The sequence below is a fragment of the Oryctolagus cuniculus genome, chromosome 3 (genome assembly GCF_964237555.1).
Source record: "Oryctolagus cuniculus chromosome 3, mOryCun1.1, whole genome shotgun sequence".
Taxonomy (NCBI): Eukaryota; Metazoa; Chordata; class Mammalia; order Lagomorpha; family Leporidae; genus Oryctolagus; species Oryctolagus cuniculus.
Window position 1 is genome coordinate 135242664 of NC_091434.1, and position 25948 is coordinate 135268611.

The 25948-nt window shown below is 42.6% G+C and overlaps 1 protein-coding gene across 18 annotated transcripts in view; it reads right to left on the minus strand.

Annotated features, from left to right (window-relative positions):
• Nucleotides 1–25948, minus strand: part of LOC100346703 (endogenous retrovirus group K member 19 Pol protein) — a 313823-nt gene that overhangs the window by 87665 nt on the left and 200210 nt on the right. The window contains exon 4 of one of the 18 annotated variants that reach the window (XM_070071124.1): nt 22709–22860. The exons of the other annotated variants lie outside the window; for them this stretch is intronic. The gene's annotated coding sequence lies outside the window, so the exon portion shown is untranslated. The remainder of the gene's footprint in view (nt 1–22708; nt 22861–25948) is intronic. 18 annotated transcript variants of the gene reach the window in all.

Here is a 25948-nt window from a genome sequence, read left to right on the forward strand (position 1 = left end):
TTGTATTCCTTCATTCTTTGAGCAAATGTGTATTGGAAACCAGCTTTCAGAGGTTAGTAATAAGTATACAAAGATAAGTAGAACACTGCCCCTATTCTGCTTAAATTTTTTATTTATTTGAAAAGCAGATGGACAAGAGAGAGAAAGAGAGAGATAACCAATTAATTCCCTGTTAATGTGCCTGGGAAGGCACCAGAGGATGCTCAAGTATATGGGCCCCGTTACCCATGTGGGGGACACCAGGATGGAACTTCTGGCTCCTGACTTTGGCCTGGACCAGGCCTGGCTGCTGCAGCCATTTGGGGACTGAACTCAAGGACAGAGATCTCTCTGTCTTTCCCCTCTCTCTGATGTTCTGCCTTTCAAATAAATAACTAAATCTTTTAAAAGATTTAAAAAAAAAAAAAAAAAAAGGAAAGAGAGGAGGGAGAAAATAAAAGGAAAGGGAGTAGAAAGGAAGAGATTCAGAGTTCCAGAGGATGGGGTATGAAAGAGCTATGTTACAAGAAAAAACAGAGCAAAGGCAGAAAAGATTTTTATTTGGAATGGAAAGTAGAACAGAAAAGTTACAAATTTATGGAGCATCAGCCTATACTGATATAAATAAATAAGTGACTAAAGAAATAAAGGAGTAAGAAGAGACAAATATTCCTTATAGAAGTATTATAGAAGTATTCCAAATAATATATGTTGAGTTCAAGTTAGATTCTATTCACTTCCAAATACTAGAAGTTTGAGAGGGAGAACCATAACATACGCAGAGCGGAAGGCTGCCTTCACCTTATGGTCAAAGAGAGAGTCTTTAGCCCCACTTGCAGCAAGCACACACGCACCCAGCATAGAATGAGGACAACCTCGCCTCTGAAGTCTTCTTCCTGATAGCCATGGACTTGGGTCTCATTAAAAAAAAAAAAAACATGAGACAAACCCAGCTGAAGGAAACTCTATAAAACAATATAACAACACTCCTCAAAACTGCCACAGCCACGAAATCAAAGACTAAGAAACTATCACAACTAAGCAATGACTAAAGAAGACATAATGACTAAAGGATGTGCAGTACCCTACAGTGGACTCTGGGACAGAACCTAGGATGGATGTTCATGTAAAGAAACTCAGATAAAGATGAGTTTGGTCAACAGCAATATACCAATGTGGGTTTCTTAGCTTTGATAAACACAGTATAGTAATATAAGATGCGAACACTGGGGTGGGTATTTGACACAGCAGTTAAGACACCACTGGGAATGCTTACATTCTATATCAGAGTGCCCAGGTTCAAGTCCTAGCTCCTCTTTTTTTTTTTTTTTTTTTTTTTTTTGGACAGGCAGAGTGGACAGTGAGAGAGAGAGACAGAGAGAAAGGTCTTCCTTTTGCCGTTGGTTCACCCTCCAACGGCCGGCGCGGCCGGCGCGCTGCGGCCGGCACACCATGCTGATCCGATGGCAGGAGCCAGGAGCCAGGTGCTTTTCCTGGTCTCCCATGGGGTGCAGGGCCCAAGCACCTGGGCCATCCTCCACTGCACTCCCTGGCCATAGCAGAGAGCTGGCCTGGAAGAGGGGCAACCGGGACAGAATCCGGCGCCCCAACCGGGACTAGAACCCGGTGTGCCGGTGCTGCTAGGCGGAGGATTAGCCTAGTGAGCCGCAGCGCCGGCCTAAGTCCTAGCTCCTCTTAGGATTCAAGTCCCCTTCTAACATGTACCCTTGGAAACAACAGTTGGTGGTCCATGTACTTGGGCCCTGGTCACCCACAGAGAAGATCTGGATTGAGTTCTAGGTTTCTGGCATCAGCTAAGCCCAGCCCCAGCTATTGCAGGCATTTAGGGTGTGAACTAGTAGATCTACCTACCTACCTACCTATTTATGCCCTCTTCAAATAAACAAAATAAATCAATATAGAATTTTTAAGAAAGATGTGAACTTTGGCAGAAATTTGGTGAGAGGTTGGTTGGTTTCCTGGGGTTGCCATTACAAATCACCACAAACTTGGAACTTTTGGAGGCCATGATTCTAAACTCAAGGTGCCTGCAGAGCTGAGACTGTGAGCTTGCCTCTGTGTAGCTGCTAGTGGTTGTGCTGTCTTTCACGTTTGCTGGTTTGTAGCTTACATCCAGTCTCACATGGTCTTCTCACCCTATCTTCATGTCTTTTCTTTGTCATCATTGGCTTTAGGGCCCACCCTAGGTCTAGGGTGATTTCACCTAGAAACCCTTATGTTCTTCAAAGGTCTTGCTTCCAAATAAGTCAGAACCAAGGGGATGGTAGGTTAAGCCACCATCTACAATGCCAGCCTCTCAGATGGGCACCAACAGTCCCATCTGCTCCGCTTCTGATCCAGCTCCCTGATAATGTGCCTGGGGAAGCAGAGGAAGATGGCTAAATCCTTGGGACCCTGCTACCCATGTGGGAGACCTGGAAGAAACTCCTGGCTTCTGCTTTCAGCCTGGACCAGACATTGAAGCCATCTGTGGAGTAAAGCACTGTATGGAAGATATCTGTCTCTCCTTCTCTGTCTCTCTCTAACTCTGCCTTTCAAATAAATAAACAAATCTTTATAAAGAAAATCAGAACCACAGATAAGTGCTGAGGCTGGAACCATAATTTTGGAGCTATATTCAACCCCCTACCAGGGTTTATGGAAAATCTCTGTCCCACTTTGGCATTGTATCTAGCACCAAACTATTATTCCAGAGTAAAGATTCATTCACAAAGGGGAGGAGGCAGTGGCTCCATGTAATTAGTATAATGGAATGCAACCTCCAATGCTAAGAAAACACTCACTCTGTGGGTGACAAAAAGAGAAAAGAACAGGACTGGATACCAATGTTTATAGGCATGTGGACAAGATGTTACAATTGTTCCTAACAGAAGAATCCCATTCTCTGAATTTGAGGGACAGGGTCAGAGCAGTGGCACAGTAGGTTAAGCCACCACTTGGGATGCCTGCTTCTCATATAAGACTGCTCGGTTTGAGTCTCAACTACTCTGCACCTCTCACCCAACTTCCAGCTAATGGAACTGGGAAGCAACAGATGGTGGCCCAAGTATCTGAACTCTGATTTCTGGCTTCAAGGAGGCCTCACACTTGCTGTCACAGGTATTTGGGGAGTGAATCAGTAGAAAGATGATTGACTTTCTCTCTCTCTCTCTCTCTCTCTCTCTCTCCCCACACACACACACTTCCCCACCTCCCTCTATCTCCCTTTCCCTCTCCTCTCTCTTTCTCTGTCACTCTTTCACTAAATAAATAAATCTGTAAGAAATAGTAACAAATAAGTATACATGAAGCAGGAGCTTTAAAAGAAAAAAGCAGCTTGGAGATGCATAGTAGGGCTTCAAGAGAGAAGTCTGTAACTTTGGAAAGTGGTTGATAATGATTCTCAGAGGCAGCACCCAGCAGCCTTGAGGTCTAGCCAAGGTCATGATTCATGAGTCAGCCCTGGTCCCCGCCCAGTGAAGTCATTGGCTCCAGCAGCCTTTGGCAGTATAAACTGAGTAGTAAAGAAAGAGAGAGATTGGATTGGCTCCAAGGAGGGAAGTAGACAATGGATACAGTAACATGAACATTTGATGTAGGTCTCCAGGTCAGGTGGGAAGGGCAGTTAGCAGACACAAGATAGTCAATGTCAGGGAAGTCTTTTTCAAACTTGTCTCTGTAGAATAAGGATCTTGTGAAATTGTGCTAAGCTTGGAAGGCCAGAGGAGTCCACCTTCCTTTTTTTTTTTTTTTTTTAAGGTCTATCATTTGAAAGGCAGAGTTAATACAGAGAGAGGGAGAGGCAGGAATAGACAGATCCTCCATCCACTGATTCACTCTCCAAATGTCTGCAATGGCCAGAGCTGGTCCAGTCCAAAGTCAGGAGCCAGGCGCTTCCTCCATGTCTCCCACGTGAGTGCAGAGGTCTAAGCACTGGTGCCATCTTCTGCTGCTTTCCTAGGCACACTAGCAGAGAGTAGTTGGGACCCAAACTGGCACCATTATGGGATGCCAGTATCACAAGTAGCGTCTTCACAGATACACCACAATGCCAGCCCCAGGATTCCACCTTTTTTTCGACAGGCTGAGTGGACAGTGAGAGACAGAGAGACAGAGAGAAAGGTCTTCCTTTTCCGTTGGTTCACCCCCACAATGGCCGCTGCAGCCGGCACACCGCGCTGATCCGATGGCAGGAGCCAGGTGCTTCTCCTGATCTCCCATGCAGGTGCAGGGCCCAAGGACTTGGGCCATCCTCCACTGCACTCCCAGGCCACAGCAGAGAGCTGGCCTGGAAGAGGAGCAACGGGAACAGAATCCGGCACCCTGACCGGGACTAGAACCCGGTGTGCCAGCGCCGCAGGCAGAGGATTCGCCTATTGAGCCTCGGTGCTGGCTGGGTTTCCACCTTTCTAACAAGCTCCCAGGTGATGCATACTCTTGCTGCTGCTCCACAGACCTTGTTTTCAGTAGGAAGACGTGAAAGAACCTTGGGATCTCAAAGAAGTCAAAACGCAGTAGAAGAAGGGTATGGAATTGCAAAAAGAAGTGAAATTTTAGGAAGGCAAGGATTCAGAAGTGCAAAAGGAACAGGTGTTAGAAGATGACAGTGTTCAGGGAGTCGCCCTGGACATGAAATTCAGTGTCAGGGAACACTGAAGAGAGGTTCAGGGTACTCCATGAGTGCTCTCTGCAGATATCAAAGCCACACGGGATGAGGACAGCCTGAGCACACAGGAACACAGAGGTTATTCATGAGTTACATTTTTAATATTTCTGAAGAAGACAGGCCTACAGACCACTGTAGGATGATACAATCTGAGGCATCTAAGAACAGATAGATTTCTATTCATGTTTTGGGGGGAAAAAGTGGGTACCCAGAGCACCTGACTGACCGCAGAGACACAGGGAGGTGGGAGAATGCTTGGAGGGACATTTTCTCAGAAAGCTTCAATTTAAACAACCCAAATCTACAGAAAAATCCAGTTACATAAGGAGAGAGCCAACAAAACCTCCAGAAAGGAGAAAGGTTGCAGGGAAGATTGAGGGTGTGCCACGGACACTGTGGAAGAGCACCCACAGGGGAAGTGACCGTGACAGTGAGAGGGAAAGGTGAAGCCTGCCGGAGGGACACCTGACCTTAGGGGAGGAGCGGGCAGATCCCACCAAGAGGAGGTGAGCTGAGAGCCAGAGAGGAGAGCTGCAAATGAAGTCCACGTATTCCAGGACTCGGGAGACACTGCTGACAAGACGACGACAATTTTGCTCTGAAATGCACAATTCCAAGCTAGGCACGTGTATGTAAACAAGAAGCAGCCAGACCACTTCTATGAGTGACAGCGTCTCAGCTCTGAGATAGAATCTATCCCGTGGCACTGGATTGAGGACTTCACAGGAGTATGATTATCAGATTTTTTTTCTCATTGTGATACATAAAAAGGTGACTTACTTTTTTTACCTCCTCCTGTTGATTCCCACAGCAACTCTGCTTATCACAGACTTGGGGAAGTGTAGCTGGGGGCCCTGCAGTGACTGACAGAGTGCTAACGCTGGCTGTAACCCAGAAGGGCGGGTTAGAGACGAGACCTTTGAAGCTCTCCTGCATCCTAATGAGCCGAGAGCCAGGGAAGATGTACATCGCAGACATTGACATTGTCACTCCAGGCAAGGACAAAAGTCATCTGATCTATATTAATATGAGAAAAAGTTCCAGTCTGCCCATTTAGCATGGGAGAGTTTAGGCAAACTTTCATTAGCTTCTTTGGCTGATAAATGAAATGATGCAAGACTATAAAAGACACATCATTTATTCTATAAATTAATAGAGATTGAAAATCATTTTATGGCAAATCACCCCTTTTATCAGCAAAAATACCTCTGAACTGGAACAAAAATGGGAATATTTTATTATCATCTTAAAAATCTTACTCCTGTCAGTTTTAAAGCCATTTACATTATTGCCTATCCTATGCTTTAACATTAGAGAAAATACTTTCATGGGAAGTTGTAAAATCTGGAGATGAAAGTGAATATATTTGTATCCTTTAAATATACAATTGTTTTTAATGTTTTACTTGATCTAACTAGAATGTGATTTATCATAATACTTCAGTATTATGAGAATTATGTATCTACTCATACATACAATATAAATACCTATCATGTTTTTTTACTCCAATATACTATAGTACCGTCTTAGTTTGTTTCATGTTGCTGCAACAAAATACTGGAAGTGGACACTTTATAAAGTGAAACAAATTGGGGCTAGCAGTGTGGTACAGCAGGTTAAGCTGCTGCCTGTAATGCTGGCAATTTCATATCAGTGCAATGGTTCAAGACCCAGCTGTTCTGCTTCCAATCCAGCTTCCTGCTCATGCGCTGAGAAGGCAGCATATCATTTCCAAGGACTGTAGCTCCTGTCACCCATGTGGGAGACCTGGATGGAGTTTTTGGTTCCTGGTTTCAGGCTGACCCAGTCCTAGATGTTGTAGCCATCTAGGGAGCCAACCAGCAGATGGAAGAGATTCTGTCTCTCTCTCTCTCTCTCTCTCTCAACATGTAGCTCACAGCCCCAGAGATACAAGGGCATCTGGAATTTGGCATCTGCTCTGCTTCTGGTTAACTCCTCATTGCAGAAGGCAAGCAGGTGCATGTGAAAGAGAGATACATATGTAAAAGGTAGGCAGAGGGGTGACTGTCTCCTGTATGGCAATTCTCTCTCAAGGAAGCAAGCAGTCCCAAGAGACCTAATTTAGTCCAAGGAAACCTAACTCACTCCCTACAGAAAAGCATTAATCCCTCTTAACGACTAACCATTCTTTAAGATATCACCTCACGACATTGCCACACTGGGGACTAATGTTTACCATGAGATTTGGTGGGGACAATCATTTTCAAACCACGCTAGTATATCACATAGTTAATATAGTATCTTCTAGCTTTAAACTCTTCCATCTAGTGCTCTTTAACTTTATTATACTTCTGTCTACACTGATTTAAAGACAGAAATAGATCTGATCAATCTCATAGCCTTTTTTTTCTTTTTAAATATATCTCTGTTGTTGAGAGGCAGAGAGAGGAGGAGACATATAGACAGATACAGAGAAACAGATGGAGAGAGAGCTCTCATCCAGTAGTTCACTCCCCAGTTGCCAACTGATGGGACTGGGTTGGGCCAATGCCAAGAGCCATGAACTCAATCCAAGTCTCCTATGTGGGTGGAAGGAACCCAATTACTTGAGCCATCACCACTATCTACTGGGGTCAGCATTTGCAAGAAGCTGGAATCAAAAACTGGAGCCAGATAACAAACTCATGTGGGATGTAAGCATCTTAACTGGTGTCTTAACTGCTAAGCTAAATGTTCACTCCTTTTACTCTTTTTAAATAGAGTGCTTTTGCCCTGTTCAGAGATGAGAATACAATTTTGCAAAAATGCATATAGAAAATATAGAATACATCTCTAGTCTCTGGAATTTCATTGACTAACTGCATAAAAGGACAATCATTAGTCCTTTTTTGGTTTTGTTTGTTTGTTTGTTTGTTTTTTGACAGGCAGAGTGGACAGTGAGAGAGAGAGACAGAGAGAAAGGTCTTCCTTTACTGTTGGTTCACCCTCCGATGGCCGCCATGGCTGGCACGCTGCAGCCAGCGCACCATGCCGATCTGAAGCCAGGAGCCAGGTGCTTCTCCTGGTCTCCCATGTGGGTGCAGGGCCCAAGCACTCGGGCCATCCTCCACTGCACTCCCAGGCCACAGCAGAGAGCTGGCCTGGAAGAGGGGCAACCGGGACAGAATCCGGCGCCCCGACCAGGACTAGAACCCGGTGTGCTGGAGCCACAAGCGCAGGATTATCCTATTGAGCCACCGCACTGGCCAATCATTAGTCTTACTGCTGCTAAAAAGGATGAGTTACAGCTTATTTCCTAACCAACTATGAGTACTGAACTTTCACTTGTTCATTTAGCAAATAGTTACTGACTTTCTGTCCCAGAAAGTGTGCTAAGTGCTTGATTTATAAAAGTTATAACACACATGTCTATTTTTTCAAGTCTACAACATAATTGAAAAAGAGAATATAAAGGAATTATAAATGTCATCAACCATTAACACAGCATATGATTAAACAAAAAACGCTAATTTCATTTCTAACACAAACATTCAGATTATATTTTCTTAAAATAGTTTATCTCTAGGATCACTGCCAGATACTTTAGACAATCTCAATTCAGTTTAGAATGAATTATTGAGGTCTACTCTTGCTCTGTCAATGTGTTTCTCTCGAGTCATTGCTTTTAGTGTCTGGCACAGACTAGAGTCTCAACAGGATGAGCACACAAGTGAAAAAAATCAAGGAATGTTGAAAGAATGTATAAAGGGGCCAGCATTTTGTGGCGAAGCGGGTAAAGCCGCCACCTGCAGTGCTGGTATCCCATATGGGCTCTGGTTGTAGAGTCCCAGCTGCTCCACTTCTGATCCAGCTCTCTGCTATGGCCCGGGAAAGAAGTACAATATGGTCCAAGTCCTTGGAGACCTGGAAGAAGCTCCTGGCTCCTGACCAGATTAGCGCAGCTCTGGCTGTTGTGGCCAACTAGGGAGTGAACCAGCAGATGGAAGACCCCTCTCTCTCTCTCTCTGCCTCTCCTTCTCTGTGTAATTCTGACTTTCAAATAAATAAATATTTGAAAAAGAAAAAAAGAAAGTCTAAGATGTAAATATTTCTCAGATATATCTCAACTGGAAACATCAAACTGTTTGGTTTAAATACTGATTAAGTCTCAGTTATCATCTCCATTTTTAAGAGTTTTGAATGCTTTTTATTTTTCATCTGCTTGTAAGAAAGACAGAGAGACAGAGATGGAAATCTAGACAAAGTTAGAGAGACTGTCTATCTACTGAGTCACTCTCAAAACATTAGCAACAGCCAGGCCTGGGCCAGTCCTTACGCCAAGAACTCCATCCAGATCCCCCACATAAGTGACAGAGGCCCCAGCACCTGAGCCATCATCTGATGACTTCCAGGGCACAAATTAGCAGGAAGCTGCATGGGAAGCCACACAGCAGGAACTCAAACCAGCGCTCTGATACAGGATGTAGGCATCACTAGCAGCCACTCAATCTGTTGTATCTCAATGCCTGCCCCCACCACTGTTTCTTAACACAGAGAGAAATGTGTCTAATTAAAACACCCTGGCAAGTTTCCCTCAGAAGCAGTAACATTCTTTCCATTGATGACTTATTTTATCCCACAACCATCTACAGAAGGATGCTAGAATAACTTCCTCAGTTACGTTGTCCTAGATGTATGCCTTTCTCACAGTTTTCATTTTCCTCATGTTTTACAATCATAACCTTCAAATCCTCAAGTGTACTGGCAGCATCCTACATCAATCACTGTGTAACAGTAACCCCAATATTTTCCTCCCCCAGGCCACTCCTGTTCTGCCATCTCTCCCTGTTCTCAGAGCACCCTGCTTTCTTCCTAGACCATCTCCCTGAAATGATACCACCACGTTCCAAGTCACACCTCACCACAAAAATCCACTGTTCTTTAATCTGACTTCTGCTAATTCAGAATTATTATTTTTACTTCTCTTTTCCATTTTAACATGACTTTTAATAATCCTAATGCTGCAGAGTAATAAGAACAAAGTAAGAAAATTAAATTATGAAAAATATGTGTTTGCCGATTTAGTGGTATGTTTACTTGCTACGTTTCTCCCACCTTCTTCTCAGTTTAAAACTTGGGTAACCACTGCTGTCTATTTCTATGCCTGCCAGGAAGCAGCTGCAAAAGTAAATTTCAAGGAACAACTGAGAAAGGTAACAAACAGAATAATACATATTAATAAACCTGAAAAATATTCAACCAACAGCCTATTGTTATTCTTTACATCAAAAGAAAACAGCACTGAGCCTCAGAAGTGAAAATGAAGGGGGGGAAATGATAGCAACATCAGAAGGCTCAAAGGGGGTTAACAAAAAAAGCCAAAATATCCAGAAGGAAGTAAAAGAAATAAGTAATACAAGAATTATAAATATGCTGTGCTCCCAAGAAATCGGCAGCCATACTCACCCAGAATTAACATTATCTTACAAAAAGTTCTTCTTTATTTTTAAAAAAGTAATTCCTTTAGGCTTCACCTCTTCAATTAAATGCATGAAGTACTTCTAGTGTGCATTAACTTAATAACTAGTTATTCATGCAGTCATTCATCAGAAATAAAACATCCTAAGTAGTAAAAGAACACAATTAACTTCCAGAAAATTTCAGTCCTGATAACCCCAATGGATGATGTTCTCTACAAGCAAAATAAATTAATAATCAAATATCTCAGAGAATTTCATATTGCTCCAGTTTCTTATTCTAAGTTCCAACTCTTTCATGGTTTTAATCACTACTTGAGGTTTCAGGCAAGATCTAAAGAATGAATCACACACAGAATATTACCAGAAAGAAAGGACAAGGTACTACACACCTTTCTACTAGTGTATTGTCTACCCCAAAAAGCCCATACAGATCAAGCTCCACAGGCAAAGGCTGTGCCCTGATTCTCCTTGTACTGCTACTACCCATGACTGCAAATAGTGCCTGAGACACCTACATTAAAGATGCAAATTATGATTGCAATGTCTTCACAAAAGCCATTCATAAAACTAGTTCACTAATAGGTGTGTCTGACATTTTCCACGTGTTCCACTCTTCATTATTCAGTATTTAAGAAATAGCATTTTCATAAAAGAATTATTATGTAAGAACTATTATATTCACAGGATACTCATATAATATGATATGAAGATTGAGGAAAAAGGCAGGCATTTGGCCAAACAGTTAAGATGCTGTTTGGGAAAGCCAAATTCCTATCTAGGTGCCTAGTTCCAATCTCAGCTCTGCTTCGAATTCCGGCTTCCTGTTGAAGTACCTGGGAAGCAGCAGATGATGGTACAAGTGCTTGGATTCCTACAGATCATGTGAGGGACCCTGTTGGAGTTCCTGACTCCTGTCCTTGACCTGGCCCAATCCTAACTGTTGCAGGCATCTGGGAAGTGAATAAGCAGATTAAAGAATTCTTTCCCTCTTATCTCTCTCTGCCCTTGAAATAAATAAAAACAAATGAGACTGACAGAGAAAATCAATGATATCAAAACATATTTACCAAACTATAATAAACCAATTAAAAATCATTTATCTGAAGAGTCATAATTACTGACAAATTTGATACAAGATAGATTAGACTTTTAAAAGGCACAAGAAACGTGAATTTGCAATTCACAGCTTGAAATTATAAAGAAATACATAGAGCTACCTACCTAATAAGCAGCAGAGGAATTTTAAAGAATCAAGCAGAAAAATAAATGAATTTATATTCTACAGAATTAAAATTAAAATGACAACTTCAACAGTCAAGGTAAATCGAAGATAGAGGATTTAACTGGGCATAATTTGAAAGCATTGTTAGTTTTAGAGCATCTGAATAAAAATGAGAAGGACTGCCTGGAAATGAAATATCAGACATGCAAAGAAAAGCAGGAATGCGACAGAAGTGTAAGACAGCCAGGGTGTGCAAAGCTTCATTAGGAGAAGAGACATTTCAAAGCACAAGAGGCAATGCTGGCAGAAAAGCCAAGTTACAGGAGACAGCAGAGGAAGGAGACAAGAGGAGTATGTGCCCAGTATCCATCTGAAGCAGGCTTGACACAGAAAGCAAATACATATTAGAGAACAAAACAAAGACTGCTTTTTAAGAAAGATTAGTTTATTTATTTGAAAGGCTGAATGACAGAGAGAGGGGAGAGAGACAAAGAGAGAGAGAGAGATCTTCCCACTGCTGGTTCACTCCCCAAATGGTTCCAATAGCGAGGGCTTGGCCAGGCTGATGCCAGGAGCCAGCAACTCCATCAGTGTCTCCCACATGGATGACAGGGGCCCAAGCACAGTACCTTTCCAGCACATTAGCAGGGAGCTAGATTGGAAGCGGAGCTGCAATTGACACTCTGATATGGGACACTGGCGTGGTATGGTGCTGCCAAACCCCATGTGCTACAACACCAGCCGTGACTCTGACTAGCTAAACAGAGTCCATAAGCCTGGGGGTTATCTTCCCTAGTAAGAAAATTACTAGCATTGATTGTGATAAGTATGATGTGGGTATGTTGAAGATTTTTAACACCTCTTTTGTACTATTAAAGTAATCCACAAATAAGCTTAACAAATCACATGATGATGAAAAGAGTTTTTTTTAAATAAATATAGTATAAAATGTTAAATAAATAACCTTTGGAAGGAAAAGGAAATAATCAGCTTCTAAAACCCAAAGAAGAAAAGAAAGAAAGAAAGAAAGAAAGAAAGAAAGAAAGAAAGAAAGAAAGAAAGAAAGAAAGAAAGAAAGAAAGAAAGAAAGAAGAGGGTATGGGAGGCTAGAGGAGGCAATCGGGAGGGATGAGAAGGGACAGGACAAGGACAAAGGTGGGGAGGGGGAGAGGAGGATGTGCGATTGCCTTACCTTTGCCCTCAGCTTGAATATACCTCAAGTACGTTTCTTTCTGACTCAAGCTCTGACCTCCCTTTTCTCTTAGAGCATTTGTACTGGAAAATTTTTAATCATGCAGTTATTTCTCCTTCACTTTGCAATGTGTACCAATCATTCTAGAAGTCTCTTGCAAGTTCTAAACCCAGGAATGTCTTTCACAGGCTCCCTGGGGCCACAGATGAAAGGCAAGCATTAACAGCATCACCAGGGCTATGCCGCTCCCAGTTTCTGTGGGACAGCAGGAGCCCAACTTCTGCCAACACCTTGTCCTAACGGTCAAAGCACCTCGTGTCACCAGCCCTTGCTATGTGTTGAACTCTTTACTTAGTGTAGGGTTAATCTTATGAGTATAAAATTAACTGAAAATAGATCTTTTCAAAAATTAAGAGTGGGGGCCAGCGCCATGGCTCAATAGATTAATCCTCCACCTGCGGCGCTGGCACACCGGGTTCTAGTCCCGGTCAGGGCGCCGGATTCTGTTCCGGTTGCCCCTCTTCCAGGCCAGCTCTCTGCTGTGGCGCCGGCCGCGGCAGCCATTGGAACGGCAAAGGAAGACCTTTCTCTCTGTGTGTCTCTCTCTCACTGTCCACTCCCACTGTCAAAAAAAAAAAAAAAAAAAATTAAGAGTGGGAACAGGAGGGAGGAGGATGCCCCCTGGCACGTTTCTAACTCTACCATTAGGGGTAAGTCCGAGTGAGCATGTGCCGAACTGGAGTGTGGGTGGGAAGGAAAGTAGGGTTGGAAGTATCACTATGTTCCTAAATCTGTCTATGTGTAATGCATGAAATCTATATACCTTAAATATTTTTTTACAAACTATCTCCTGTCACCAAAATACAAGACTGTTTACTTTTCCTTTGGGTGAAGCACACTGGTAAGCATTAGCAGCCTATTTTCTCCCTCTCACGCCTGCATTAAAAGTCCCACCAGTCTTTTACTGGAGTTGAAATTCGACTTAGTTCTGTCCTCTATCTTCTATTGCAATCACATTGATTAAAGTCTTCCTTAAGTTTTTAACTTTGCCCAGTGCAACTTTTGCTTAAGGAGTGAAGGGTGGGGGGGAGGGGGATGAACAAGATAACACAAGAAACTTAATTAATAATTGTTTTTAAAGAGGATTAACAAGAGCTATTGCAATTGCATTGTTTTAACTCATCCTTTGGTAGATAAACCACCAAAAAATGTATGTATTACCAAGCACGACTCATTTACCAAGAACTCTTTGAGCCTGTCATAGTGCAAGCTCAAGTAAGAGGCATTTGTGAACTAAAGTAATGTAGTCTAGCTGTAAGGAAAGAGAAACTTGAACAAGTAAGAACTGGCAGAGGAGCCTGTAGCTACTGACTCAAGAATAGGGCTGATTACTCATTCATAGGACTGACCATACCAGTGCTAGGTGGACTCACATTGATTCGGATAGGCCCAGCACACCAAGCCAAAAAGTGGAGTATTACAGCTGAATTCAGCACACATGGCTTCAAGTTGGAAGATTGCAAGAGTTCCTTCAATAGTCACAAGAGTGAGTGAGTGAGAGAGCGAGCAAGCTGAGGGGCTTAGCCAGGACTCGGGGAAAAATTAGCCAGAGGGCCGGCGCCGCGGCTCACTAGGCTAATCCTCCGCCTTGCGGCGCTGGCACACCAGGTTCTAGTCCCGGTCAGGGCGCCGGATTCTGTCCCGGTTGCCCCTCTTCCAGGCCAGCTCTCTGCTGTGGCCCGGCAGTGCAGTGGAGGATGGCCTGAGTACTTGGGCCCTGCACCCCTGGGAGACCAGAAAAGCACCTGGCTCCCGGCTTTGGATCAGCGCGGTGCGCCGGCTGCAGCGTGCCGGCCGCGGCGGCCATTGGAGGGTGAACCAAGGGCAAAAGGAAGACCTTTCTCTCTGTCTCTCTCTGTCCACTCTGCCTGTCAAATAAATAAATAAATGAAAAATTAGCCAGAGAATCAGAAGCCAGAGAGCAGGTAGGAAGCCTAAACAATTCCACGGTCGAAAAGCTGAACCTCAACAGGCACATGGGAGCTGCAGCTTGTTTCAGATATCCTTCGTATTTTGATTCTATCAACAAGACTAATTCAAGATCCCAATGGCTGATAAAAGGAGGCCATACATATACATCCAATAATCATGATGGTCTTCAGTGCTGGGAGGCTGGGATGGGAAATGATGGTAGCAAAGCAGGAATCCTTCAGGTGGCGAGAACCAGCGGTTAGATGTAAAAGGGCTGAGAAAGACGAGGCACCTGAACTACCCCTATCCTTGCTCCTAGATGCTGGGCATTGTTATCAGACGCTGTGAAAGAACTTTTGGAAACTCCTGCTGTTTTCCTCTCCAAGGGCAAGCATAGACATTTAAGGGTATGATACACTAAACTTTTTCATCAGCTCACAAAATGTGAACCCTTCCCAGAGAGCAAAACAGCACACTCGTATTGTCTTTCATTTCCAAGTGCCAGAGGGGAACTGCTTTTAATAAATACTTTTACACTGCACTTCAGTGGAATTGCTATCGTGTGAAAACAGGCCTGAGGAGAATAGCACGTTGCCAAATTCCCTCTAGCAAGTGCAAAGCAGTACCGCAAGTTCTGGCAGAGAAATAAAGTGGAAATCTGATTACTTTGTTTTATTCTATGTGGAGATAATGTGTGAGCACTCTTAAATACATAATTCAACATGTTTCAGCCAGGGCCCTCGATGATTTAACGTCAGCCATACACTAACCTTGCAGCATGAGGGTTGCATTTAGAGCTAACGACTCAAAGAAAGTTGATGAAATTACACTTTATTTTATTTTCTGCAGAGCTAAGCAGACCTGTTTATTTCATTCCTAATGCCAGCTACTACCATAAATTTGAGGAAACTAAACTTAGCTGGAGAAGGCCATACATATTAATAAAGCTGAAAGAATTGTCTGCTTACCATATTGGGATAGATTTGATGCAGGAATAAAAAAAAAAAACAAAATGTGAAGATCGCTTTCATGGGCCAAATTACAGTTAGTGATTTAAGGTCTAAATAGATTTACAGTGACTTACCTTTTAGTTATATAAAAATCCACAATAGAATTAGATTGTAAATAGTTACTTTGGAAGAAATACAGAACAGTTTTAGGAAAATACAGAGTAGGGAATATATTGCATGAATGGTTAGAGTTTAGGAAGCCACTAGCAAATATTAGGTTGAGAATATCAATATTCTTCAGTAATATTTTGCAAAAGTTGAATATCATACACTAGAAAATGGTAGTAACTAAGCTGGTAATTGTTAAAGTTGCCTTTTTCATGTTATGTACTGACTTATCTCTTGGACAAAAATCATAGGCTACCCAAAGTTGCAACACCAACTACCTTTAATGCTAACACTAATTTTCAGGGTACAGCCACAGCAGATGATGCTGTATCAGTAGGCTTCCAACATCCTGTGAACCAGTGTAATGAGGGGTTTCGCAATGCCCGTGTATTCACATCTGAAAAGCAGTCTTTTTTCAAAGGTCAGTTTTACAACTGTTATCTTCCTGTCTTAGGGCCTAGAAGATAATCGTTCTCTCCTCCCCAAAACACAAGAGAAACAAAAATAGAAATTTCAGATGGTCTAAACAGTACAGCTGCTTTTACTTCTTTATCAAAATTATATTTTTAGCAAGGAAAATTATAAAGAAATTAACTATGAACTAGTGTAACGATATGGAACAATCTAATCCAATTTCATTAGATACTTAATGTGTTACCAGTGATGAGTGTCTTCTCATTTAATGCCAAATTTCTGCTTTCTTCTAATTACACGTGAAAATAGTGATTCTGTCTTAAAGAAAGGGTTTTTGTTTGTTTGTTTGTTTGTTTGTTTGTTTTGACAGGCAGAGTGGACAGTGAGAGAGAGAGACAGAGAGAAAGGTCTTCCTTTGCCGTTGGTTCACCCTCCAATGGCCGCCGCGGCCGGCGCGCTGCAGCCGGCGCACCGTGCTGATCCGATGGCAGGAGCCAGGAGCCAGGTGCTTTTTCCTGGTCTCCCATGGGGTGCAGGGCCCAAGCACCAGGGCCATCCTCCACTGCACTCCCGGGCCACAGCAGAGAGCTGGCCTGGAAGAGGGGCAACCAGGACAGAATCCGGCGCCCCAACCAGGACTAGAACCCGGTGTGCCGGCGCTGCTAGGCGGAGGATTAGCCTAGTGAGCCACGGCGCCGGCCAAGAAAGGGTTTTTTTTTTTAATGTATATGTATTTTTATTTAATTTGAAAGGCAGACACACACAGGCAGACAGAAATATCACATCTACTAGTTCACTCGCCAAATGTCTTCAACCTATGAAGCTAGGAGATGATAACTCAATCTGGGTCTCTCACATGGGTGCCAGGCACACGACCAGTTGAGCCATCACCTGCTGCCTCCCAAGGAGCACATTAGCAGAAATCTGGAATCAGGAAGAGGACTTGAACTCAGACACTCAATATGAGGTGTGGGCATCCCAAGTGGGGTCTAACTGCTGTGCCAAATGCCCACCCAGCAAGTTGTCTCTGACAACATCAACTTCGGAGTGTCAAAACTTTTGCTGGTTACGTTACTTCCTTTAGCTTTAGATTTTGGCTATGTTTGCCTATTTATTTTTAATTAATAAATTATTGCCTTCCTTGTTCCTAATGAAAGGTACATGCAGCAGCATCTCCAGCAGAGTGCTGGCTATGGTTGTTTTTTTTTTTTTTTTTTTTCATCTGAATCCACTTAGCTTCCCTTTGTAATCCACAAAGCTGTCTGCCTTAATTGCTACTGTTCCTACTACTGTGCTACCACTACTTTTCATGTTGTGTCTACCCGCTGTCTTTTTATAATTACACAAGTTATACTGAACTGCACAAGGGGCTTGGAAAAGCCTGTGTTTGATAGAGAAATTTTATGATTATTTTATCTGCTGCACTGGGTGCCTTAAATGGTTTGGCCTCGACTGAGATCAGGAGACCTCATGGTACATGCCCCACATGCTCAGGCAACACCAACGTCTTACCCTTGAGCGTTCTCTCCTTAAAGGCTGAGGTCTCTTCTTAGCGGCCTAGGGTAATGGGAATGTTTCCAGTGGGTCACCACTGGCCTTATGACTAAAGGCTTCTCAACGGTCACTTCCACCCTTCTCCAGAGAACTCAGGCTTTATTGTGATTGCTGTCATTGACCATGATTTCTTGTCGGCCACTTGGCTATGATGAAAATTTCCACACTAAACACTCTGAACCCATCCTGAGGCCTCTCCTGAAGCTCAAGTTTCATGGTTCTCTGTATTCTTTCACTTCTCACACTGAGCAAAACAGTTGGGAATTTGGAGCTTAAAAGTATCTAATGTACAAAAACTGCAAAATTCCCATGCAAATAACAACATATTGTTCCAGGGCTTGTTTTGTAAAGGCCTTCTTTCTTATAGGATCTACGTGTAAAAGGATTATGTTCTCATATTGTGTCTGGACAACATGGAACAAAATGCCTCATCCAGTAAATTAATTTGCTGTGACTCTTGAAAACAGCCATTACATTTTTGTGTAAGGTCTTCATCTGCTTTCTGTTGCCACAAAATTTCCTGAGTCTGGGTAATTTACAAAGAATTTACTTGTCTCCCTGGGAACCAGGAGGTCCAAGAGCATGGCACCTGCATCTGCTGATGCCTTCTTGTTGCATCCTATCATGGCAGAGGGCAGCAGATGATGGAACAGAGTAGCTGTGCTAACAGCAAGCTCTTCCTCTTCTTACAAAGCCCCTCGTGCCATCATGGGGGCCCAACCCTCACCAGTCCCACGAAGGCTAATTACCTCCCAAAGGCCCTACCTCCATTGCTATCGACATTTGAATCTGGAGATGAACTTTCTGGTACGTGGACTTTTAGGAGACACATTCAAACCACAGCATATAGCATCTCTACTTTCTGCCACTCCTCAAAATCTGAATAAGCCATGGTAGAACTACCCAGTGACCTCTCTCACACTACAGAAGTCCACCTGGACTTGTACACATCCTTCATCTTCAGGCATCAAGAATTTGGGGAAAAGAAAAAAGAAAGAGGCAGTTAAATATCTAAGTAATTAAAATTTGCATAAAAATATTATTTTATATTTTATATATAACTATATTATTATTTGTATAAGTTAATAATTATACAAAAGTGTGTTCAAGACCTCCCAAAATATGATATATAGATCCAAATGCTTTCCTTGTTAGATTCCTTAAAATATTAAAATATTCAGTGATAGGCAGTCACTGGTTAAAAAAGTTGATGAAACCTTTTAAGAAGGTGATAGGGAAATATTTTTCTTTGTGAACTGTGACATTGCTATACCTCAGTTTATTCAATTGAAAATGGAATAATATCTACTTTTCGTATGCAGTAAGAAACAAATTAGTATTGGCAAAGTAATTAGAATTTCGTGTGAAGCAAAGCTTTACATAACATTAGCAGAGGTCATTAGCAAAACTTAAAAATAAGTAGGTCTTTGGCTTAGCAACTCACTTATAAGGAATAATCTGTCCTGCAAACAGAGAGAGTTCTAGGCTTTGTTAGGCCAGAAGCTGACACAATTTGGGAGTTCTTTAAGAAAAAGGGTACAGTGGTATGAACTCTATTTAATCCCACAGTACAATATCTATATACTTAAATATTGGTTAAGATGATACATTGTATCTTATATGTATTTTACAAAAACAAAATCCAGTTAGGAAAAAAAAATGTAAGCAGTGCTGGTCAGAGAGCTCAGGCTCTCTCCACACATGTGCACTGTCCTAGAAGGGATGGCATGAGCAGAGCAAGTTAGCGCTGCCTACAAGTCCAGGCAATATAACCAACCTCCATCTGGGCCCCTGCAGACCCCAAAGCTGTAGATTTCTGCTGTTTAGAAAAGAGGAGGAAAAGAGTCAGCACATGTAATGAGAAAAGAAATGAAAACAATTTACAGGAGCCTGGGAAATCAGATTCACTCGTTCATTCTGTTCTTCCTCGGGACATTTACCAGCAATGTTTATGGGATGAATCTCAGTCTCCTCTCTTGACCAAAAGCACTCCACGACTTAGCATTTACAGTCCCCAGACAAGTGAAGACTCCTAACATCTCAGCTTCCTGACCCTCACAGCACAGCCACCTCTGCTGGGAAAAAGGCTCCCAAGAGTACCTGAGGATGACACTATAGCTTGTGCACTTAACTGGAAAAACAACTTAGCTTGTCCACTTACTCTACAACATCACTCCTTACGCTGGAAACACAGTAAGATCAGAATCTATGATTACACTAAGACAAAAGATGGTTAAAGGAGTGTACTCTGAGGGCTCCACTATTTGTTGCCCTTTGACCTTGGGCAAGTTAATTCAACTTCTCTATTCTTGCATCTCATTATCCATAAATAAGTGATAATAAATCTCTATGTCAGAAAGTTAGGAAAAGTCTGTGAGTTGATACTTCAGTGCTTAGTATCAACTAAACACAGGTGTCATTTAAATATAAAATAAATAAATGTCCATGTAAAGACCAAGTAAATAAGTGCATATGCCATACAATAGGATGCTACCCAGGCCATAAAAAGTGGAAAGATAAACTTATATTAAAAACTCAGTCTTGGGGGTCAGCACTGTGGGGCAGTAGATTAAGCTGTCAGCTGTGAAGCCAGCATCCCACAGGAGTGCTGGTTCAAGTTCCAGCTGCTCCACTTGTGATCCAGTTCCCTGATAATGTATCTGGCAAAGCATCAGAAGATGCCCCCACTGCCTGGGCCCTACCACACACATGGGAGAACTTGAGGAGCTCCAAGTTCATGGCTTCAGCCTAGTCCAGTCCCAGCCACTGACCATTGTAACCATTTGGGGAGTGAACCAGCAGATAGAAGAACCATCTCTCTATATATATAACTATTTCTCAAAGAAATAAAATAAATCTTTAAAAAAAACCTTGATATTGAAAGTTGTATAAAAAAGTGAATTACAAAACAGCAAATGTAATATGGTACTAAGTATGGGGATGGAGGAAGGAAGGCAGCTTTCAGACTACTTCTAAGTAGGGTGACTTGCTATAATACCATATAAAGATATTATTTGTGTCTCATGTGGAAGAAATAAATGAATAATATATTACATACTCTGTTCATACTTAAGGAAGTTGAACAACAAATAGCCTCCAGGTATTTACTTACTTCCCATAGGGAAATGGGGTCCATGTTTTCCTTCTTGAAACTGGACAACAGAATAGGTTGAAATTCACTGAACCAGTATCCAAGCCTAGGCCTGCCTCTTGGAATACAACCCTTGAACCTGGCTGGCGCCGCTGCTCAATGGGCTAATCCTCCGCCTGCGGCGCCAGCACACCGGGTTCTAGACCCGGTCGGGGCACCAGATTCTGTCCCGGTTGCTCCTCTTCCAGTCCAGCTCTCTGCTGTGGCCAGGGAGTGCAGTGGAGGATGGCCCAAGTTCTTGGGCCCTGCATCCGCATGGGAGAACAGGAGAAGCACCTGGCTCCTGGCTTCGGACCAGCGCGGTGCACTGGCCATGTCGGCCACTGGAGGGTGAACCAACGGCAAAGGAAGACCTTTCTCTCTGTCTCTCTCTCACTGTCCACTCTGCCTGTCAAAAAAAAAAAAAAAAAAAAAAAAAAAAAAACCTTGAACCTAACACCTGCTCTAAGGATGCCTAGGCCACATAGAGATACCATTAGGGATCTGATTGACAGCCCCAGCTCAGGCCCAGCCAACAACCAGCATGAATTACCAGACATGTGACTTAATACAAGGTACTTATAAAAAGTTCTTAGAACATAGAATTGGTACAAAAATACTTTGAAATTTATGCATACTTCTCTCATAACACACATTTTTCATGGACATTTTGAAGATCCCTTATATGCCTAGGCTTCAAAATTGTTTGCATCAAAATGTTTCCATGAACATTGTGAAGTCCCCTCATGTGTCTCTTGTTAATATTAGCCCCAGATTTCTAGTCTGTCTTCATGGAGCAGAGACAAGACATTGACACCATGCTCTGCCCAAATTCCTAATTCAAGAGGCTGTGAATATTAGAAACTGATTGCTTGATTCCATTGGCATTTGTGCAAGTTGTTACACAATAGCAGATAATAAGCAATAGATAACAAATAACTTTATGTATACTCATATAACTCCCCTATGATCTAAGGATAAGAAAAGATCTGCTCAACCAATAAAGGTATCTTCTTAGCAGACAATTCAGTGCTATACACAGCCAACCAGTGAGGAGCCAGAGTGCATGCAGATTCAGAGAGGTCTACAGCTGTACGCTGAGTGAGTTCTGTGCATTTAACTGCTGGCTGCATGACAATCTCTTATTCCACCATTTATTTAGGTACTGGCAAACATACCCATGAAGACTATTGAAGGTTTGCTAGACCTGCCACAAACAGAACAGGTGTTAAATTTGCTTAAAATGCAATTTAAGGGTGGCCAAAGGGTTCCCAAGAAGATACCCAAAGAAATCAAGCAAGCTCTCACACAGTCCCCAGGAATCTGTGGAGTGCTTTGACATCACTAAGGACTCTTTAAACATCACTGCAGTCTGGAAGGCCTGGGCAACAGCTGTATGAAACAACCTGGAAGTCAGAGGCACGAGATGACTCTGGAGATGAGAAGAATGAGGACGAAGTCTCTTACGTCTGGTGCGTGAAATGTGTCTCCACGTGCAAGATGCTTTGCTTCGTGTCTGTTGATGCTGATTCCCTCAGCCACTGCCTTCTAGGAACACTAGCCTCCTGTCACTACTGCAGGCATCTGTGTGTGTGTGTGTGTGTGTGTGTTTTCTCACACACTCTCTTATCTGCATCGCCAATGGCTGAGAGAGGGCTGGGGAGCAGGATTTGGGAAGCAGATGGTCTGTGGGAAGGGTGGATAAACTTTACGTTTTAATATCATTTTTATATGAAGAACGTAGTGCTTATGTAATCCAAATGAAAAACAAAAGTCTATTTTAAATAAATGAGTCCAGTTAGAAGCAAAAGGTTTCCAACTTCCCTTCTTGACTTTCCAATATGGCAGCGTGTTTTGTCCTGGCCAACTTTCCTCTAGTCCCTTTCTGAAAATGACAGTACAGGATTAGTGGCTTGTAAGTATTAGTTTAAGAGGACATAGTTACAAAATGTCAAACTCTTTCATTTTTCCTTTAAGTTACTTAGCTCCAAAGATTTTCAGGTTCTAAAAATAAAATACACTTCCCTCCTGAGTTTGTGTACCTTCAACATATTTTCAGTATACAGCAGTCATTTGTGAAGTGCTCATCCAAAGGTGGACATCAAAACTGCACTTGTGATAATCATTTTTCTTTTCCTACTATCTCAGAGCCAAGCCCAGGAAACGTCCTTTCATGATCAAAGCAAATCACCGCCTGGAAAAAATGCACTATTTTCAGTTAACTCTGCGATCAGCAAGTGCCAAATGCATTTGCAGACGGAATGTTTCACACTAGAGAAAGTTAAGCACAGCACTAAAAAGCAGCCATGAGATCACCAAGCAATCTACACCAAAAAAATGTGGGCAGACTGCACATGTTTATTCCAGGCATAACCACCATCCCTGCGCAGAGCTAGCTTTATATATCTCACAACATGCCGCAAAGAATCATTGAGACAAGGAAGGAAAATATGTGTGGCTCCCAACTGTCAAAACAGGCAGCTGGGCAACCATGTTAATTTAGCTTTTAAAGCCTTGTAATATGTTCCACTGCAATGGAATTCCATTCCCCACCTCCACTCCTGGAAAGGACTATAGTCTCGATATGAAAAGAGACAATTTGCACTGAACTAACTTTGTATACTACATCCCTTTGGAAGGATAGTTATCACCTCCTTACTATCTCAGTGGATGAGAATTCCTTGCCATGAATCATATAGGAAAGAAAACCTCTACGTGCAAACTTTATGTATAGGAAGCCATACTAATAGACACACTCTTCCCTTCTGCTTTTCCTACCTGAATTAATGTCAACTTGATTATGACTGAGAAACCACATACTTGGTTACTGGAAGAATGAGAGTGGCAAAGAAAAACATTTTATCTGCTTTCTGGTTGCTATACAGTTGATACAAACTCTAACTCAGAAAGTCACTCTTCACTCCTGTGACTAAGGCAAGAGAACAGTTATCTTTGCAGGGAGGTTTGGAAAGAAAATATTGAATTTCCATTAATTTTATTCCAGTAATAAATAAGGAAATTCACATCTCCCAATATTCACTCTTGAATGAAACGTGTAGCCATCCTCAATGCACAAGTTAAAGCCCCAGTCACGGAAGCTAGGCGAGGGACATGGAAGAAGGGCAGAAGAGTTTCAACCCACCCTTTTCATACATTCCCTGCTCTTCAACAAATTACAATGAATTCTAGATTATGGATGCCTAATTAGATTTACTGGTTATTGTTATATTAAATTAAAATCTCCTAAAAGTAAAATAGCTTTGAAAAAGCTCTAGAGGGGCTGGCGCCGCGGCTCACTAGGCTAATCCTCCGCCTTGCGGAGCCGGCACACGGGGTTCTAGTCCCGGTCGGGGCACCAGATTCTGTCCCGGTTGCCCCTCTTCCAGGCCAGCTCTCTGCTGTGGCCCGGGAGTGCAGTGGAGGATGGCCCAAGTGCTTGGGCCCTGCACCCCGTGGGAGACCAGGATAAGTACCTGGCTCTTGCCATCGGATCAGCGGGGTGCGCCGGCCGCAGCACGCCAGCCGCGGCGGCCATTGGAGGGTGAACCAACGGCAAAGGAAGACCTTTCTCTCTTTCTCTCTCTCTCTCACTGTCCACTCTGCCTGTCAAAAATAAATAAATAAATAAATAAATAAAAGAAAAGAAAAAGCTCTAGAAAGATACCTGGATTGAAGAACTCACAATGCAAGCTCAACCAGGGGAAAAAATGGCAGGTTAACATGACAGTTTGAGTTCTTTGCCATATTTTAAGTATAAATAATAATCTATAATAATAATAAATAATCTATAATAATCTATCATGTGTGGCCCCACAGCGGCCTCTCAAATTCAAAATCATCAAAAGGTTTCCATGCCTTTTTTCTAATGATCAACTCTTCCCTAATTAATATTGTCCCTTGAGATCTATTTTGGGAGAGCATTCTCATTTTCTCTTACTGATGGATATTGCATATCAAAAAAAAAATTCAAGATCATGTCTCTAAAGAGCAGAACAAGGGGCAGGAAAGAGAGCCTGCCAGTTTTTTTAACTTCTAGTTGATCTGCTCTGAAATGCTGGCCAAATTCATTACCCAAAGAAACATTAATTCAAACATACACACATTACAGGGATTGGTAGGGCTTTTTTAACTACTTTGTTCTGCTAACTTTGGCCTACCCACCTCCAGAGCCATTTTGCTAAAGTGATTAACTTAAGAAATGCATGATGACACACTAGATTCCAAGTGAAAATGCTGATTCACTTAAAGAAGCAAGTAATTTCCATCTTACTTAAGCAGTTTAAGTGCAAATGATCCATTTTATGTTTCCTTTCTGTGTCTTCTCTTAGCAGAAATGTGCATATTATTTCACAGTGAACATACAAAAGATTCCTTAGAGGGCCGCCTTTAGCACAGCAGTTTTGACACCTGTTGGGACCCCCAAATCCCATATCTGGGTGCCTGGGTTCAAGGCCTATCTCTAGTTCTCAATCCAACTTGTTGCTACTCAGCACCCAGGAAAGCAGCAGGTTATGGGTGAAGTACTTGGGTCCTTGCTACTCATGTGAGAGACCAAGACTGGGTTCTGGCCTCTTGATGTTGGCATAGCCCAGGCTAAGCTGTGGTGGATATTTAGGGAGTGAACCAGTAGATGCAAGATCTCTGTCCATCATCTGTGTGTGTGTGTGTTTCTTTATCTCTCTTAGTCTCTCTGCCTTCCAAATAAATAAAAACAAATGGATAAAAGTGTAGAAGATTCCTTACAATATTAATATGTTCTCACAAGGAAAACATGTGCAAAACTACCCCTGGTCCTTTCCAAAATGTACAGCAGGAAAAGATTTCAGAAATTAGACATCCCAGCCTGCTCATTTTCCATACAGAAAACCTGGGCACAATCACTTAGACATTAAGCTAAGACCCTGTTCTTCCTAAATTGCGGAGCAATCACTCTCCAACTTATGGAAACTGAAGCAGAAACACCCCAGCATCCTCAGCAAAGAGTTTATTCAAAAGTTATTTCAGGGCCTGGGTTGTGGCATAGCAGGTCAAGCTGCCACCTGCAACGTGGGTATCCCATATGGGCACCAGTTTGAATGCCAGCTGCTCCACTTCTGATCCAGCTCCCTGCTAATGCATCTGGGAAACCAGAAGAAGATGACCCAAGTACCGGGGTCCCTGCCACCCACAGGGAAGAACCGAAGGAAGTTCTATGCCTATAGCTTTAGCTTGGCCCAGTCTTGGACACTGCAGCCATTTGGGGAGTGAAGCACTGGATGGAAGACCTCTCTCTCTCTCTCTAA